Source organism: Felis catus, chromosome E1 (assembly GCF_018350175.1).
Source record: "Felis catus isolate Fca126 chromosome E1, F.catus_Fca126_mat1.0, whole genome shotgun sequence".
Taxonomy (NCBI): Eukaryota; Metazoa; Chordata; class Mammalia; order Carnivora; family Felidae; genus Felis; species Felis catus.
In genome coordinates, this window is record NC_058381.1 from 38,674,590 (window position 1) to 38,681,069 (window position 6,480).

Consider the following 6,480-nt stretch of genomic DNA (forward strand, 5'->3'; position numbering starts at 1 on the left):
TTCCGAGGGCGGTAACACCTGGAGGATGATATAAAATACAGTGGTATGTTTTCCCTAGGCAGGGTGGGGACCTCTGCTGTCTTGTTTACCACTCTACTTCCAGTACTAGTACACAATTTGTATCATGTTAGGCGCTAAGAACGCATCTCTTCTTTCTTCCCTCCCCCCCCTTCCTTCCTTCCTTCCTTCCTTCCTTCCTTTTTAAATGAATGAACAATATAATTCAACGTTAAAAAATTGGGTGCTAAATCCATCAGCGTGATTTAGATGAGGCTGAGATCCAAGAGGTGTAACATGTCAAGGAAAATCAAGAGAAGGACTTTTGGGAATAGGATACTTGCTTTAACATCCACTCCTCCTGCCTACACCACCACAGCACACACAAATATGCCCATCTCGTTGAAGCATGGAAGCCTTGTAGCCTAGATGCGTAATTAGTGTGTGTAGATTAATGACAGCCTTTCCTCCTGTCCCACTCTCCACCCCGGGTCAACTTTTCCTTTTTATATTGATTGAGAAGTGAAATGAACATGAAGTAAAATTGTATTCCATTCACTTATTCATTTAGTAAACATTTCCTGAGTTCTTAGCTCTAGCACCAGGCTAGGCAAGGCACAACTCCAGGAGGCACCATTCACATTGTATTTACTGTGAATGGCGCTCAGGGGTGCACCATTCACATTGTATTTTCTGTGATTAGTGCCTCTTCAAGTTAAGTACAACATGAATAGTGCCCCCTGGAGTTGAGCACCCAGTTGATACGGATTGGGAAGCTGAAAAGAACAAAACAACTACTCAGCCCCCCAGGAGCTGACAGGGAAACAATCTAGTACTAATACTACTTTGCGTCTGATAGACCAGTCCTTTCCTACTACATTATTTCATTTTGTCCTTAATATGATTCTGGGATGAATCTTTTAATGAGCACGTCCATTTAAAGACGAGGACATTTTAAGTTGCGTGGCTGGCTCAGTTGGTGGTGCATGCGACTCTTTTTTTTTTTTTTTTAAGATTTTATTTTATTTTTTAAAGTCTTAATTGTTTTAATGTTTATTTATTTTTGAGAGAGAGAGAGAGAGAGCAGGGGAGGGGCAGAGAGAGGCAGACATAGAATCCCTAGCAGGCGCTGCACAATCAGCACGGAGCCTGACAAGGGACTCAAACTCACAAAACCGTGAGATCATAACCTGAGCTGAAACCGAGTCGGACGCTTAACTGACTGAGCCACCCAGGTGCCCCTAAGATTTTATTTTTAAGTAATCTCTACACCCAACGTTGGGCTAGGGTTCGAACTCACAACTCCTAGATCAAGAGTGGTACACTGTAACAACTGAGCCAACCAGGTGCCCCGCAACTCTTGATATCGGGGTTGTAAGTTTCAGCCCCTGTTGGGTGTAGCGATTACTTAAAAATAAAGTCTTAAAAAAAATAAGATAGGAAATTTAGAAAAGAGGATGAAATCCTAACAAAGCAGGATTCTCCCTTTGAGAGTAATCCGAGCTAGAGATAGGGCTCTTTTAAAACCTTTACACTTCCGATTTTGGAGGCCTCATCCTATATTACATGAACCGTTAAAAACAAAGGGAAAATGTTAACAAAACAAAACAAAACAAAACAAACAGCTTCATGTAGTGACATGTGTGGAGTTATAGAATCGGATCATGTAAATCGGGAAAAGTTGTAAGGGAATGGGGAGGGAGGAGAAAGCTACTTTGGATTGGGTGATCAGAGAAGGCCTTTTTGAAAATGTGACGTTTGAGCTGAAACCTAGGTGACCAGAAGGAGCCAGCCCTGTTAACACCTGGGGGCAGATTGTTCTAGGCTGAGGGAATAGTCCGTGCAAAGGCCCTAAGGCAGGAACTAATTTTGGCATCTTTGAAAAACAGAAAGGAAGCCTATGTGGCTGGAAGGCCAGAGACCAGATTCTGTCAGGTCTTGGGTCACAGTGAAGAGCTTAGGCAATGGAAAGCCATTGGGAGATGTTTTAGCGCTGGAACAAATGAAATTTATGTTGAAAACATTTACTTTAGGGGTGCCTGGAGGGCTCAGTTGGCAGAGCATGCAGCTCTTGATCTTGGGGTTGTGAGTTTGAGCCCCATGTTGGGTGGAGAGGTTACTTAAAATAAAAAAAAAAATTAAGTTAAAAAGTAAAACATTTATTCTGTGAAGAGGGCAGGGGGTAGGGTTAAAACAGGGCAACAGCAGCATTCGGGGAGATCAAAGGCTAGTGCTTTCACCTGACAGAGGTTTAGTCTAGCTGGTGGTGGAGGTGGGAAAAGCACAGAGGAATCGATAGATCTCGAAGAGCTACTGGACGTAAAGGGCAAAAAACCCCCAAAACAAAACGAAAACAAACACAGAAAAATAACAACAAAAGAAGAATCAACGACGTGGGTCCAGTGAATGAAATCATCTGAAACTGAAACTGCCTCACCAAATCAGGACTTCATGATTGCCACAGTTTTGTGCTTCTGGAAGCTTCCTAGCCTCCTCTTCCCCAAACCAAAAGCCAGAGGCAAAAATGTCCTCATTCACATCCCAGTAGTCTGGATCTCTAGCAGCAAGCCAGGCGAGTTCTGAAGGGTTGAGTAGAGCAGGAAGACTCAGTGTTTGTGAAACAAAGAATCTGGAACCTGGAATCTGGCAGAGGGGCGGCTCAGTGGGGCTTTCAGGGAATAAGCATGGGGTTGAAGGAGTCGCTGCCCCCGCACGACGTCTAAAACACTGCAACCAGGAACTCTTCAGTCCAACTCTCATATTTCACACAGCAAAATGAAAGCCTTATTCAAGCCCACACAGCCCAGCTACTATCTGAGAAAGGATCCCTAGATAAACCGAGATGCACGTTAGATGGCCAGCACAAACACACAGCACAGGATACGGGAGCACAATCCATGGGCCAAGATGGAAACCACGTGTACTTCTCCTATAGGCATTAAAGCCAGGGAAGGCTGAGGGCGCAAGAATGCATTCTGTCTTAGCAAAGCAACCTAGAGAGAGAGAAAGGCAGATTCCTCAGGCCTTGGGCCTGCATTCCTGACATGGGGTGACAAGGGTTGAGGGAGGTGATCAGCAGGCCCAGGGGTAGCGTGTCTCGTATGTCAATTTAGGCTCTGCTCTTTGCTACCTAGGGCCTAGGCCTAACCCTGGGCTCCCAGTGGCTAGGTAGCAAGTGTTCTTAAAGGGAAGGGAAGATTTTCTCATCAGAAGCTTTCAAATTACTCTCCTATGGCCCCAGGGAGGCTTTGTGCCCACTCTTGGGGGACTCCTTCCAAATAACTAATTCATAGACACTTCCCCAGCAACTCATGCCCCAGACTCAAGGCCCTATGGGGTAGGCACCAGTTTGTGGCCTGAACCTCGGACTGTGGACCGTCTCCTCCCTTTTTCTGTTTATTTTCAGTCCTCTGACCCCAGGCTGGCTGGTGAGGTAGGCAGAAGGGAGGAGACTCTGGTGCCAACAAACAGACACACACATACACACACACACACACACACACACACACACACACACACACACACACGGCCTCCTGTGTTCCCCAGTCTCAGTGGCTGGTCAATGATTGACTGGCATTTCACAGGCTGCTGGGTCCAGACCCCAGCCTGTTGATCCTTAGAGGTCACCTCTCTAAGCCAGAGCCCCATCGTGCCACCTCAGTGCCAGTGGATACCTCCACTGCCCGCAGGCCAGCACCTCCTCTGGCAGATCTCATATATCTGCCCTCTGCCCTTCTCTTGGCTCTCCTCTGCCCTGCAGTCACCCCTCTCCCCTGAAGCTGTCTCCCTCTCCCCAGGCCCCTCACTGGACCCTGCTGGCAAACTCTCAGCTCCTCCAGCAGCCCCCCTCCCCCGCCACCAACCCCAGGCCCCCCTTCAACCTCTGTCCCTTAGACATCCTCTTTCCTTGGCTCTCCTGCCAGGCCCTGCTGGAGAGGCAATTGAGGGGAGAAGCGAATCAGCAGCGCCCACCCCTGCCCCCCTTCCTCTCCTCTTGTCAAACACCAGACAAGGTTTTTTCCCCTTCCTTCCCAGCTCTGAATGGGCTCATTCTCTTTGGAAGACTGGCCCCTCTCGAGCCTCCTCCCCGGGCGTGAGTTCTGACCTCGCTCCTCCCCCAACCCTACTCCCGGTCCACTCCCTCTGGCCCCGCCTTCTCTGGGCAGCCCGCTGGGACTGAGCATTGTCTCCAGTCTGGGTTTTTTTTCCCCTGGAATCTGGGATGCCAAGAGGGTGCACTTGTGGACTGGGTGGGAGTGAGGCAGTGGGGGGACATGGGATCTTTGTAGGAGAATGACTAGTAGTTACTCAGATATCTTGGAGAGCCTTTCTGGCTCCACTACACCCTGGGGGAGGGAGAGTTCATGGTACCCTTGATTCCCAGTCCTGGAGCAGAGCGCATGAAGCCAAACTCCTGGCTCAGTTTCTCTTCGTTCCCTTGGAGTTTCAGTGTTCCTCTTCTGCAAAATGGGGAAAGAGAACATCTGCCTTCTGACAACCCAGGACTCTGCGAGATGAGGGATGTGGCTCTAGGACAGACAGGGACATGGAGGAAGGGTCCAGTAAAGGACGGTTGCACAGCAGCTTTCTTGGCTGGACAAACCCTCTTAACACCAGGGCAGGGGAGGGTGGGAAGGGACATCTCTGATGCTGATCCTAACACCCTGATGGTCTCTTGAAGAGCAAGTGCTCCAGTGCATGACCCACAAGTGACTCTTGGGACTAGGTCTAGTGTCTCCTTTCCCTGAGGGCCGAGAGGCACCTTAACCAGGTCCCTGGATTTGGGTTTGTGATGAGTGAGGGTGAGGGACTAGTTTTGGCTAGGTGTTCACCTTTTCCCTCATTAGCTCTGAGACAGATGCTTCTGGGCAAATTGGTTAACTCATCTGAGCCTCTTTTCCTTGATCTTGCCCTCACCTTAATCAACTCCAACTCTAACGCTAGAGAAAATAGAGATATTAATGCCCATCCCAAAGGGCCGCTGTGTCCCCATACTCAGCAGTATTTCTTGAACGTTTGTGACTATTATCCAAGGGATAAATCCATTGTATATCATCACCCATCACACACAAATACCCTTACCCACATTAACATGCGATGTACACAGATCATTTCCATTGCATTCTATTTCTTTTTTCTTAAAGTTTTATTTATTTATTCATTTGTTTAGAGCACAAGTGGGGGGGGGGCAGAGAGAGGGAGAGAGAGAATCCCAAGCAGGTTCTGCACTGATGGCACGAAGCCCGAGTCTGGGCTCAAAGTCACAAACCGTGAGATCATGAAACTAAGAGTCAACTGCTTAACTGACTGAGCCACCCAGGCACCCCGTATTGCATTCTATTTCTTAAAAAAAAAAAAAAAAGACTTGTCTTGATCATCTAAATTGGCTCAATGACCAAACTTCCAAATGAACTTAACCTGTAGTTTGCACATTGTTGGTTAGAGCCAGAGGTGGACTCACCATGCTGTTAAAGAAGGGTAAGCTTCAGGCCCTTCATTTGCATATATGTGTCTAATTTCGTGCTCATAACTTTGTATTCCTTACCTTGAAGAGAGTCCCCCCCCCCCCAATTTCATAAGTTCAGGTACCACCAAACCTGGAACTACCCCAGTATCCATAAACCTGAGACCACTTATTGAGCAATTACTATGTGCTACACACTGTTCTGAGTGCTTCAGGAGCATTATCTTCTTTAATCCCTGGTAGAGCATGCCAGATCCTATTTCAGTAGTGAGCAAACTGAGACTCAGAGAGGCTTGCTCACTTGCCTAAGGTTGCACAGCTAATACATGGCAGACTGGAACTTTGAACCCAGGTCATTCTGATTCCAACCCCTCTACTGTGAAAATGCCTACCAACAACCATGCTAGGAATATGAAAGCAGTTTAAGAAATGCTAGTGTCCTTCATTCTTCAGTGCTCAGTAGATGCCTCTGATCCCCTCTTGACCAGCACAGGCATGCTCTGCTCTTGGCTGAGACATTCCAACTAGAGTTGCCAGACTTAGCAAATAAAAATAAGGATGCCCAGTTAAATTTGAATTTCAGATAAACAACGAATAATTTGTTAGTTAAGTATGTCCCCTGCAGTTTTGGTTGGAATTTCCAACAAAGACACACCTTCCTTCCATCACCCCCACTTCCATCCCCCACTGGGCCTTAAGAACAGGGCCAGGGGCTCCAGAAGGAATGCAGGGTGGGGAGGCAGAATTGAACAGGCTAGTAAAAAGCAAGGGACAGAAAAGGAACTTTGGATGAATTGAGTGCTGAGTGGCCCTGTGAAGAAACAGACAAATGGATGTTCTTGGAAAGACTGAGATGGAAGTCCCTCTAATTTGACTCTCTCCCCAAACTTGTAGGTTCTCCCGATTAAAACTGTGCTTTTCAGACTGGAAAAAGATACTTAAAAGATTCCAGAAGGTATGCCAGGGAGTCCTGGAAGCCACAAGTTGAAAACACAACACATCCACCTCCTTTACTATCA